General features: G+C 34.7%; 1 protein-coding gene across 10 annotated transcripts in view; it reads right to left on the minus strand.

The window, feature by feature from the left end:
* The window catches only part of CHRM3 (cholinergic receptor muscarinic 3), a 542465-nt gene that overhangs the window by 507624 nt on the left and 21424 nt on the right, over positions 1-13417 (minus strand). The window lies entirely within an intron of this gene.

Here is a 13417-nt window from a genome sequence, read left to right on the forward strand (position 1 = left end):
GACGCAAGCTAAGTAGTTAATGGATACCTTTGGGTAAATGGAATCCAGGTGGTCTTTGAGCGTGTGTGGTAGAGAGTTTTTATTCCAGTCAAGGTGTTCCATAAACACATTATCATCATCATGAGAAGTTTAACTTCATAATTGCATATGATTTCCTTTTAAATGCAAAAATATGAAGATCAACACTGCACACCTGCTGTACATGTTTTTTAATGCGTGTCCTAAAAAGACCAAGATAAAACGAAGAAGAAATAAAGTTTTTTTGGAATTGTAATTAATTCCCCAAGAATTCCTTAGATACAGGAAGGTAACACTAACATGTTTTTACTTCCTCTGTCCTTGCTACAGACCTCTGAGATGGATATTACTATCTCCACTTTACAAATAAGAAAACCAAGGATCAAACAAAAGTTATGAAACTTGGCCAAGATCAAACAGAACTGGAACCCAGAATATCTGATCCTCTGCCCCATCCTTTGAAATCACACATTTTCTCAACTGTAAAATGGTCTCCAGTGACTGGTTCTGTGGGATCACAGCTTTCATGTGTTAACTGGGTTTTTATTTCTATCAAACTGTTTCATAAACAAGTTATTTAAAACTTCACCATCTCAACTGCATGAAACTATCTTTTAAAAATAAAAATGTGGAGCTCAACATAATATAACCACAATCCATATTTTTCCAATGCTTATTCTGAAGAAACAAAGTAAAATAGAAAAAAAAAAAAAAAGAAACAAAAGACTATTTACTGACTTCCCAGAAACTCTGTAAATACATGCACTGGGCAAGACACCGTCTCAGGATTTACAGGGTCTAAAACATGAAATTACCGCACAAAGTAAAATCTCAGCCTTCAGCTGAAATCTGCAACAGAAAAAATGTAGTCTATGTCCAAATATTATAATCCCAAGCTTCCTTATGGTAGTATTATTGAGATCATTGCTTATTTTTATATTAAACATTTTGTAAGATATAAAAGAAAGATAAACTCCCCCTTTTTTTTTTTTGCCATAATAGGTAAGCTGTTTCTTGCCTCATTTATTATCTCTTGGCTAAGGTGTTACATGTCCCGCATTTTTCTGAATGTTATCTGTGCTATAACTTAACAGTGACAACATGTCTTCTACAAAGTATAATTACATCTACATGTGTTACAATCATTGTATTTTGCACATTTCACATTGTTATATAAATTACAACCTGAATTGGTCACATGCTAAAAAAAAATTAAGCATACTTGTTCATCCAATAAAAAATCTGGCATCAGTATGCTGTGGTTTGGCAATGAAGACTGGAGATTGTAAAACTAGCCTAATATAGAGAAATGGAGAGATAAAGACAGTATTAGAGGTGAAGCATTCCACAGTGTAACTCTCACACTGATGGTTGGAATTTCTCAGTAAAAGGTTAAGAACACTAAATATTTCCTAAACTACATTTTGGAGGTCAAATCAAGAATGATAGCTCAATTAATATCTTTGGAGAGCAAAGAAATATTTTATAAATAGCAAGTCACACATTTAAAACATACGAAAGCAAAGCAGCAGTATAATTTTTAAAATTAACATTATTTATAAGGTATCTTAAAAGGATAGGTTAATATTTAAATATAATTAAATGATAAATATTTATTACCTGAAAGACAGTTAAGCTTATAAAACTGAATGCAAATGTATCCATCCCAAGTCATTTTACTCTAATGAAAAGGTCAATGAACCCTTAAAGAACTTAAAACATTATGGCATTTCATATAAGGGAGTCAGAAAATGAAAAGCATAAATAAGCCTATTACTTATCATTAATGATATTCTATTTCCAAGATAACTGCTTACTAAACCTGAAAATTTTAAAGTAGTAAAATCAGGAAGAATTTGTTTTAACAAGCATCCTAAACATACAGCATAATCCTACCATTTTATGACAACCAAATGTAGAGTAGGCCTTACATATTCACAGTAAATATTTGTTGAATTATTAAAGAAATTTGGTGTAATCTAAGCAAATCAGTAAATCTGAATCCTATATTATCCATTTCCTTTTAAAATAAAAACTAACTCTATCTATACACCATCTATTTTGGAGGTTATATAAATTTCCTATAGACTCTTTCATCTTTTTCACCATTAAAAACATGAATCCTTTTTTTTTTAGAGTAGAATAATTCATAAGAGATAAAATTATCAAAGCGCCAATAGACCTACATGTCAATATGAGAAGGGGAGACTATTTGCATCATGGTGTCCTGATGGTACAATGTTTTAATATCATAGTTATCTATAAGAGCTTCTTTCTTAAAAAAATAAAGATATGTTGAGGTCAGAGATACATTTAAACTTTGACCATTTGCATAAAACAGAATAAGTGGGAAAGCGGGCATAGCTATCCCAGAGGATTTATACTGAAATCAATACTTACTTGTCAGTCTTAAAAGATACAAGAGTATTTTTAGTGATCTTACTCAGAATGAGGAAAAACTGGACAAACCTCATAAGATTTCTTATTCTAAAACTCATTTTTAGGTTAAAAGTGTAAATATCCCTTAAAGTGTGTTGGCACTATTAAGTTTATGAAAACTTAAACATGCAGCTCACTGGCTTTCAACTCTGCTGTAAGTTAAGACTCTCTATGAAACAAAAAAATCTATTGAATCAAATCTCCCAGGTATAGTCAGAGCATCTGAATTTCTTAAAAGCTCCACAAGAGCTTTGAGAATTCCAGTTATGAGTTTGTTCACCCAGCATACGTCCTCTGGTGCCTATTATGAGGTATTGGGAAAGCACAGATGCAGAAAACACTAAGTGCTGTCTTTCAAGAGGGGAAACAGTTGGTATCCATAAAGCGTGATAATAGCTAAGTGTTAGAGGTAAGCAAACAGTACTTTGGAGCAATGAAGCAGAACCCTTAACCCTCTCTCTTTGCAAGAGAGCTCAAGTCTCCAAAAATGACCCTCTTCCTCTGACTTCCCTTTGACTAAAAAGCCATGCTCCTGAGAGTGAAGAGAAGACCTTCCAAGACCTTCTCTCAAGCCATGTTAGACTTTTGACCAAAAGATGGAGTGTGTAGCCTAATTACTAAGTTCAGTCCCTGTGTATGACAGGAGGACCAGAAAGCCCCTGGACTGTTGAATTTTCATACAGGGGCAGGGAAATGATCAGAGCCACTGAGATGACAAGAAGGGCAATGGGAGAAAGATATAAATACAACTGCTATACACTGGCATCACACTGGTGGAGCTTGTTTAAGGTAACAATTGCCTAATTCAAGTGTTGTAAAATTAGACCAGGGAAAAGGATGCAAGGCAGAGTGAGAAGGCTGGAGTTATTTCAATTTTGACCTTTTTATTATAGTAAATTGCTCCTCATTTGCATCCTAATGGTTACATGTGGGCATTATTAACAGTTTATTTAATTTATTGAATGCTAAACTATATAAACAATATGGATTATAGACTCCTTACATCTGAAAACTTTAATTATATACAGTCTGATCCTTTGGTAAACTATCATCTTTAAAAATAAAAGATACATTAACTAAACCCTTATATAGTCTTCTCTTGTGATTTCCTGGCATCAAATCTTAAATCCAACTTATATGTTGTTACAAACAAAGAAAAATCCAAATGTCAAGACAAATTATATCTTCACATGGTTAAAAATATTAAAAGCATAACATTTCCATCCTGACTCTTCCAAAAAAGTTAATCCATATGAAAAAGTTGTGTGGGAGCTCACAGTTAAAATGTGTTTGATGTTACTAAGTAGACTATATTTACAAGAATCCTTTTGAGATTGAGAGAGTTGGACATCTAGAGTCATCAAGAAAAATTAACTGAGGCAAAATACTATGGATTAGAGAAAGAAGAAAGATGTTTCAGCCTTCAAAATCATAAGTCAGATAGACATCTAACATACAGAGATAAGCAACACAAGGACCCTTAGACTAGAATCTGTAGACACCAAGAATGACTGCACGAGGGTGCTATGAAGCTGCAATGAAGAAACCAACCATCCAAAGGACTCACTAGATTGTAAAACTAGCCTAAATTTAATTTTGGAAAGAATAATTAAATAAACGTCAGAACTTTGCAGTATTTTATTATGATCATATGTATATTTTTTGTTGTTTTTCAAGAAATTGCATCTACACCACTCTAGCGTGGATTTGGTCATTATTAATTGCTTATTAAATTCAATAGTAATGTACATCTTCCAGTAAATGTTAATAAATAAATGCATAAAGGAGTGCTTTAATGGATTTCTTGTAAATGTTGAAAAAACACTACAAGAAAGCCAAACAAAATGAACAGTTATTTTGTACTAGCCACTAGTGATAAAATGGTGAACAAGAAAATCTATGTGCATAATGGAAAATATGTTTAATGACATTTACCCAATTTGTAGTGTGCAAAGTAGGTAGAATCTGTTTGCTTTAAATGAAGAAACTGAAAGTTTCAGTATTTTACCTTTTTCCCTCAGGGTTTCTCAGGGAGAAATTATGTTGATATTGGTACTGCAGTGGGACAGCGTGTAACACTTGAGGATTTCTGTGTATTAATTTTGTGTCCTGCAACTTTGCCAAATTCATTGATGAGTTCTAATAGCTTTCTGGTAGTGTCTTTAGGGTTTTCCAAGTATAGTATCATGTCATCTGCAAACGGTGATAAGTTTATTTCTTCAAAAAGATACTAGCACCCCTATGTTCATCACAGTACTAGTTACAATAGCCAAGATGTGGAAACAACCTAAATATCCACTGACAGATGAATGGATTAAGAAGATGTAGTATGGGGAGTGCTTGTGGTGCAGCAGAAATGAATCTGACTAGTATCCATGAGGACAAAGTTTCAATCCCTGGCCTTGCTTGGTGGGTCAGGGATCTGGCATTGCCATGAACTGTGGTGTAGGTTGCAGACACAGCTTGGATCCTGTATTGCTGTGGCTGTGGCGTAGACCAGCAGCTGTAGCTCCAATTTGACGGCCCCTTGCCTGAGAACTTCCATATGCCACAGGTGTGCGGCCCTAAAAAAAAAAAAAAAAAAAAAAAAAAGATGAAGATGTAGTATGTATATACAATAAAAACTACTCAGCCATAACAAAGGATAAAATAATGCCATCTGCAGCAGCATGGATAGAACTAGAGATTCTCATACTAGGTGAAGTAAGTCAAAAGAAAGAGAAATGCCATATAATATCACTTACATGTAGAATCTAATATATGTCACAGATGATCCTATCTACAAAATAGAAACAGATCATGGTTTTGGACAGCAGACTTGTGGTTGCCAGGGAGAGGCGGAAGGGAGTGTGATGGATGGGGAATTGGGTTGGTGGATGTAAACTAACATTTGCAATGGATGGGCAGTGTGGGTGGGTGGGGGCTCTACTGTACAGCACAGGGAACTGTGTGTGACTGGGTCACTTTCCTGTACAACAGAAATTGAAGAAACATTGTAAATCAACTGTTCTTTAATTTAAAAAAAGTGTACTGGCACACTATCTTGCGTAGGTTTTAACTCAGAAGCAAATATTTGATAATGGTAAACTAAAAATCTGTTGAAAAAGAAAAATGAATCTTATAATTGGTTATCTGCTGTCAAATATTTATAACAAAAATCATGACCTGGATTACTTTTTTCCCCTTCATTGCATTCATGTGCCTAGGGTTAAAGATTTGTGCTATTTTTCAATTTATCTTTAGAAGGAAACTTATGGAACTCAAAATTAATAAAATAAGTCCTTTGTCAACTTCTAAAATTTAAAATTTGTAATATCTGACACAGATGTCTCTGGGAAGTCAGAAGTCATTTCTTATACCAAATTACATTCTAGGGGATATACATATTATGTGTAAAGTCATGAAAAGAAGCCAAAATTAAAACATTAACTTTACTTAATTTTCCAATCACACATGCTGGCTTAAAACATAATTTATAATGAGTGTCTAGGAATAATAAACATACCAGCATGCCCTTATAATTTGTTGTCCATTATGGAGTTAACCTGTTGTCAGCTTCTGTGGCAATCTCCTAAAACAAAAGACATGGTGCCTGGCTAGTAGGATGTGGCAATTCAGAAGGGCATGCAGGAATAATTCTTTTTCTTTTCTTTAAAGAGCCAAGCGGAACAAGCAAAGTTACTCAGAAGCACAAACCACTTGTCCTATTCTTTAGTTGATCATGAAATCTGTGAAGTTGATTTCATAAAATTTTCTCCATACACAGGGTTTTTTTTTTCTTTTGAAAACAGCATGTGTGAGCAACGCATATTGACAGATGAAACTGTTTTCTTCACATCAGAGGAGGACAATGAAATGTTAACATGTATCTCCTTTCCCTAACCTCAGTAGCAGATGGTAAGGGTGACTGCAAAATCACCTCTTCAGTCTGCTATCAGGTAGCCTCTGATATCATGGGTTTCTATCCTTTTTGGGCCTTTTTTTTTCATCCTATAATCCATCACTCCAAAGTCTCACAAAGTTATAATTTATCCCCTTGTTCAATACCTTTTATCCATGAGCTTGAGATGCAATTTTGGCAACCACTTTCCTTCCTACTGATTTTCCCATCTCCATCCTTGTCAATGTACCTTAAACTTTTCCTCCTTCTCTTGATTTACAAATTATCAATCTATTAAATAATTTTCTGAAGAGAAGAAAAATATTATCTGGCAACAAAAAAGAACACAGTTTACACCACTACTGATAACTCACAGTCATTAGTGTAAGCTGCTATGTCTTCATTGGAAAGAAGATACCAGTATATTTCATTCTAGTTCACATTGCTGAACAAGGTACCCTTCAAACAACATTCAGTAGAAAGTGAATGAAATGCCTGTCAGAGTTTCTACTCCTCATCCCAGAGAGTACTATCCTATAGACCAAGTCTTCTGTTTTTTTTATTATTATTATTATAGTTGATTTACAGGGTTGTGTCAATTTCTGCTGTACTGCAAAGTGACCCAGCCATACCATTTTCCATCATGTTCTATCCCAAGAGACTGGACATAGTCCTCTGTGGTGTAAGAAAGGGAAATATCCTTCTAATTTAAGACATACATTAATAGTTATTTTCCGTACTGATAACATGACGTCACCTATTTGAATCTAAATTTTAGGGGAACTTAGTGACGGAATTTTACAAAGATTATTCCTCAAAATTAAACTATCATTTAATTTAAAAAAATCTTTGATCAACGATCATATGAAGTATGGCTTCTAAGATATTATTAAAATTGATTTTGAAATTCAAATCGAGTTTGGTTTTCCCACAATACTTAATTCTGTTCCTGAAGAGCTGATAATCAAAAGCTGATAATCAGGGAAGCTGAGCACAATGGCAGCGTCCCACCAGCACATGTTCATATTTGAACAGTTTGCTCTTCTTCCCTCAATTTTTATCTAGTTGGAAAATCTATACCATATATAGAAATTTAGGAATTCTACTTGTCATCTTTTATATCAGTTATACATTATTTACATAAGACCACTGATCAGTTTCCAAGTTGCATAGAGAACACTATATTCAAAGCCCTGGATGATCCTACTTAGAGGAATAAAATGACATTATTGGAATTTGGTTATAAGTCTAACTCCAAAAAAATTTTTTCCTCACTAGCTGCTGCTTAAGCAGTTACTAGCCTTTCTTATTCTAGCTTCACTGCTAATAAAAATTTATTATCATGGGTATGTCATAGCAATGCAACTAAATAATTACATTTTCAGATATATTAAATTTTTCCCTTTCCAAATTTGGGTCTCTTGTTTCCAACTTTATTTTTTCTTCCAGTTACTTTTATTTCCTAACTTTTCCTATTTTTATTCTGGCCTTAATTTTTTTAATTTAATGAGCTATTATTGTGACACACAGAAAGGAATATAAAAAGCATCTTCTATAAAAAGATAACTTTTTCTCTGATCAGTCTATGAGACTCATTTTTTAGTCTGGAGATCACAAACATCTTTAACCAGAACCACAAACACTCGTTTGTTTGAAATCTGATTTGGACATTTACTTAACTACCTGTGGATAACTACACCCATCTATTAAACAGAGATAGTAACTATATTGCACACTGTTTTAAGGATGAAATGAAATATTACCAAGGAAATATTTAGCACTGTTCTAACACAGGGTAAGCACACAGTATTTTGAAAATATTAATATTTATATGACTGTCAGGAAATCATCCTCTAGAAAGGCTCAGACTGTGGTTTCCTAGAACCTAGCTGTATTTCCACTAAGAGCCATTGTTCCATAAGGACAGGCGCTCCCAAGAAACTAATCACAAAATAAAATACACATTCAATTTCTACTCTGTACATTGAATTAATCCTCCTTAATCTTAGCTGGATTGAATTTAAGGAACTATATGAAATTAAGCATACTCTCTATGCTAGTCCAGTTTCTCAAAATGTCTGTTATGTGATATCAAATATTTTGTTCTGTTCCAGATTTTTTCTGCTGGCTTTGGAGCAAACATCAAGTAGAGCTGAGGTTTCTGTAATATCACATAGCACAAGCCAATGGGACAGGATGGAAGACAGTTTGTCCCAAATAACATCAAACTGTTGTAAACACTTGCCTTAGATAGATGCAACCAAAATGAATATTCAAATCACTCAGGTTTATGGAAAGCAAAGTGAAGAAGGGATTGACACCTTTTCAAAAAGGTAGGCCACTTGTGTGATTCACTGCAGAATTATTCTTGTCATCATGTCAAAGACAAGTATTTAACTGTCATCAAAGCATGTGTGTTCAATACAAAATTAATTGTGAATAGAAAGCAAGCAAAGGATTAGATGAAACAAAGAGCATAGCAATGATGAGGTATGCCTGTGCCTCGACATTCAGACGCAAACACATTTAGCTCTAGACACCACCTGTTCCTAAGAGTAATGGGGGGAGGCGCTGCTTATAAAACACCATGGAAGCTCCACTAACAAGGGCCTTGGAGAGCCTAAAATTCAAGTTCTTTTTGTCAAGAATCCTGGTTTCTTTTCCACAAACAGTTCCCTCTTGGGTTTATATTATTCTGATATCATCTGTATGATTTAAAACCACCCAAGAAAACATTTGTAACCCTAACCCTAACTGTATAAATCATACTAAAAAACACAACTGGGTGGATGTGTCCAGGCAGCCCTTTATCTCAACTGCACTTGAGTGGTGCAAACAGGAAGATGTGCCAGCCAGAACATAGCCAGCTTTGTGGACTCCCTGAGCCCATGGGGCTGAAGAAAGCAGTAACAAGCAGGAAGATGAATGAAATTGTGCTTGGATCATCTTATTTTGCCTCAGAAAAAAAAAGAGTGATCTTTTTTTTTTTATTGCTCAGAAACCAAGTATTAAGGGACTGCCCTATAGACATTTTCACAGAAATCCTTCTCTAGGGGCAGCAGGTGATCAGGAACCAGTCCTGAAGGGCTAGAGGATTCCAACACAGAGCTGGCAATGGAGGAAGGAGCTGAGAAGGAATCTTGTCAACACTGCACAGCTTGTGGGGCAGTAGAAACAAAGGGGTGGTGGTGGAGTCACTTCTGCCTTAATATTACCCGGGTAAATGCTCAAAGGATGCATTCTCTAGGATGCTATCACCCCAAATGGAGTGAAAATGAATTTTTAGAGGGCACAAATCCTTAAGAGAATACAATGGTTTCTGACTTTCTAAATTGCCATATTTTATAAAGAAATTTTTAAGGTTAATATCAGACATCGAATACCATACAATGAAAGGTTCTTTAAATTATTAGATAAGGAAAGTAGATATCCTCAAATCAAACAGGCTCTCATCTCTAGATCACTGATTTTTATTTTAACAAGCCATTTTCTATTCAGTGAATTCCTTGATGCCAATCCCAAGTATCTCCTTACCTTTTATTTTTTAAAAAAATTTTACTACAGTTGATTTACATTAGCATGTCAATTTCTGCTGTACAGAAAAATGACCCAGTCATACATATATACACAATCTTTTTCTTACATTATCCTCCATCATGTTCCATCACAAGTGATTGGATATAGTTCCCTGTGCTATGTACAACGGGGTCTCATTGCTTATCCACTCCAAATGCAATGATTTGCTTCTACTAACCCCAAATTCCCAGTTCACCCCAGTCTGTCCCCCTCCCCCTTGGCAACCACAAATCTGTTCTCCATTTTCATGAGTTTGTTTCCTTTCTGCAGATAGATTCATTCATGTCATATATTAGATTCCACATATAAGTGGTATCACATCATATGTCTTTCTCTTTTTTACTTACTTCACTCAATAGGAGAAGCTGTAGTTCCATCCATGTTGCAGCAAATAGCATTACCTTGTTATTTTTGTGGCTGAGTAGTATTCCCTTGTGTATATGGACCACATCTTAATCCATTCAGCTGTCAATGGACATTTACATTGTTTCCATGTCTTGGCTATTGTGAATAGTGCTGCAATGAACATACAGGTGCATGTATATTTTTCAATGAAAGTTTTGTCTGGTTAGATGCTCAGGAGTGAGGCTGCTGGATCATATGGTTGTTCTACATTTAATTTTCTGAGATGGCTCCATACTGTTTTCTATAGTGGTTGTACCAATTTACATTCCCAGTAACAGTGCAGGATGGTTCCCTTTTCTCCACACCATCACCAGCATTTGTTATTTGTAAACTTACTAATGATAGCCATTCTGACTGGTGTGAAGTGGTACCTCACTGTAGTTTTGATTATTATGCTCTAATAATTAGTGATGCTGTACATTTTTTCATGTGCCTGTTGGCCATCCTTATGTCTTCTTTGGAGAAATGTCTATTCAGGTCTTCTGCCAATTTTTTAATTGGGTTGTCTGGTTTTTTGCTATTGAGTTGTACGAGTTGTTTGTATACTTTGGAGTTTAAGCCCTCATCAGTTGGATCATTTGAAACGATTTTCTCCCATTCCATGGGTTCACTCTTTTTTTTTTTTTATGGTTTCCTTTTCTATGCAAAAGCTTGTAAGTTAGATTAGGTCCCATTAGTAAATTTTTGTTTTTATTTCAATTGCTGAGAGAATGACCTAATAAAAAAGTTGTACATTTGATGTCAGTGAATGTTTTGCCTATGTTCTCTTTGAGGAATTTTATGGTGTCTTGTCTTATCTTTAAGCCACTGTGAGTTTTTGTGTGTGTGAGTTGAGGGTGTGTTCCAGTTTTATTGATTTACATGCTGCTGTCCAGTTTTCCCAGCACCACTTGCTGAAGAAACTTTTTCCCATTTTATACTCTTGCCTCCTTTGTGAAAGATTAATTGACCATAGGTATCTGCGTTTATTTCTGTATTCTTTATTCTGGTCCATTGGTCTGTATGTCTATTTTTGTACCAGTACCACACTGTCTTGATTAGTGTAGCTTTGTTTTTTTTTATTTTTATTTATTTATTTATTTATTTTATTTTTTTTTTATTTTTTTATTTTCCCACTGTACAGCAAAGGGGTCAGGTTATCCTTACATGTATACATTACAATTACATTTTTTCCCCCACCATTTCTTCTGTTGCAACATGAGTATCTAGACATAGTTCTCAATGCTATTCAGCAGGATCTCCTTGTAAATCTATTCTAAGTTGTGTCTGATAAGCCCAAGCTCCCGATCCCTCCCACTCCCTCCCCCTCCCATCAGGCAGCCACAAGTCTCTTCTCCAAGTCCATGATTTTTTTTCCTGAGGAGATGTTCATTTGTGCTGGATATTAGATTCCAGTTATAAGTGATATCATATGGTATCTGTCTTTGTCTTTCTGGCTCATTTCACTCATTATGAGATTCTCTAGTTCCATCCATGTTGCTACAAATGGCATGATGTCATTCTTTCTTATGGCTGAGTAGTATTCCATTGTGTATATATACCACTTCTTCCGAATCCAATCATCTGTCGATGGACATTTAGGATTAGTGTAGCTTTGTAATATTGTCTGAAGTCTGGGAGAGTTATGCCTCCTGCTTGGTTTCTGTTTCTCAGGATTGCTTTGGCAATTGTGGGTCTTTTATTGTTTTATATAAATTTTTAGATTGTTCTAGTTTTGTGAAAAATGTCATGGGAAATTTGACAAGGATTGCATTGAATCTGTAGATTGCTTTGGGTAATATGGCCATTTTAACAATTAAGTCTTCCAATCCAGGAGCATGGAATATCGTTATATTTCTTCACATCCTCTTTAATTTCCTTGATTAGTGTTTTATAGTTCTTAGCATATAAGTCTTTCACCTCCTTGGTCAGGTGTATTCCCAGGTAATTGAATTTTGTGGTGCAATTTTAAAAGGCATTGTATTTTTATATTCCTTTACTAATATTTCATTGTTAGGGTATAGAAATGCAACTGATTTCTGAATGTTAATTTTTTATCCTGCTACTTTGCTGAATTCATTGATCAGTTGGAGTAGTTTTTGTGTGCAGTCCTTAGGGTTTTCTATATATAGTATCATGTCATCTGCATGGAGTGATAAATTTACCTCTTTTCTTCCAATTTGGATACCTTTTGTTTTGTTTGTCTGATTGCTGTGGCTAGGATTTCCAATACTATGTTGAATAAAAGTGGTGAGAGTAGGCATTCTTGTCTTTTCCAAATTTTAGCAGGAAGGCTTTTCTCCATTGAGTATTATATTGGCTGTGGTTTCGTCATAAATGGCTTTTATTATGTTGAGATATGTTCCCTCTATACACATTTTGGTAGGAGTTTTTATCAGGAAAGGATGTTGGACTTTGTAAAATGCTTTTTCTGCATCTATTGAAATGATCATGTGTTTTTTTTTACTTTTTTAATGTGGTGTATGATGTTGATTGATTTGCACATGTTGAACCATCTTGTGAACTTAGATGAATCCTGCTTGGTCATGATGTATGATCCTTCTTATATATTGTTGAATTCGTTTGGCTAAAATTTTGTTGAGAATTTTTGTGTCTATATTTATCAAAGATACTGGCCTATAATTTTCTTTTTTGGTAGTATCTTTGTCCTGTTTTGCTATTAGGGTGATGGTGGCTTCATAGAATGTCTTTGGGAGTATTCCTTCTTCAATCTTTTGGAAGAGTTTAAGAAGGATGGGTATAAGTTCTTTCTATGTTTGGTAGAATTCACCTGTGAAGCCATCTGTTCCTGGACTTTTGTTTGTAGGGAGTGTTTTTATTACATATTCAATTTCATTTCTAGTGATCGGTCTATTCAGTTGATCTATTTCTTCTTGATTCAGATTTGGCAGGCTATATCAGTCTCTAGAAAGTTGCCCAGTTCTTCTAGGCTGTCAAATTTGTTGGCATACAATTGCTCATAGTATCCTCTTATGTTTTTTTGTATTTCTGCAGTATACACTGAGATTTCTCCTTTTTCATTTCTTATTTTGAGTTCTTTATCTCCTTTTCCTGGTGAGTCTGGCCACAAGTTTGTCAATTTTGTCTACCCTTTCAAAG

The sequence above is a fragment of the Sus scrofa genome, chromosome 14 (assembly GCF_054392235.1).
Source record: "Sus scrofa isolate SSC_HxYL_T2T_F1_AM1 chromosome 14, Sscrofa_HxYL_maternal_Yorkshire_Landrace_v2.0, whole genome shotgun sequence".
Taxonomy (NCBI): domain Eukaryota; kingdom Metazoa; phylum Chordata; class Mammalia; order Artiodactyla; family Suidae; genus Sus; species Sus scrofa.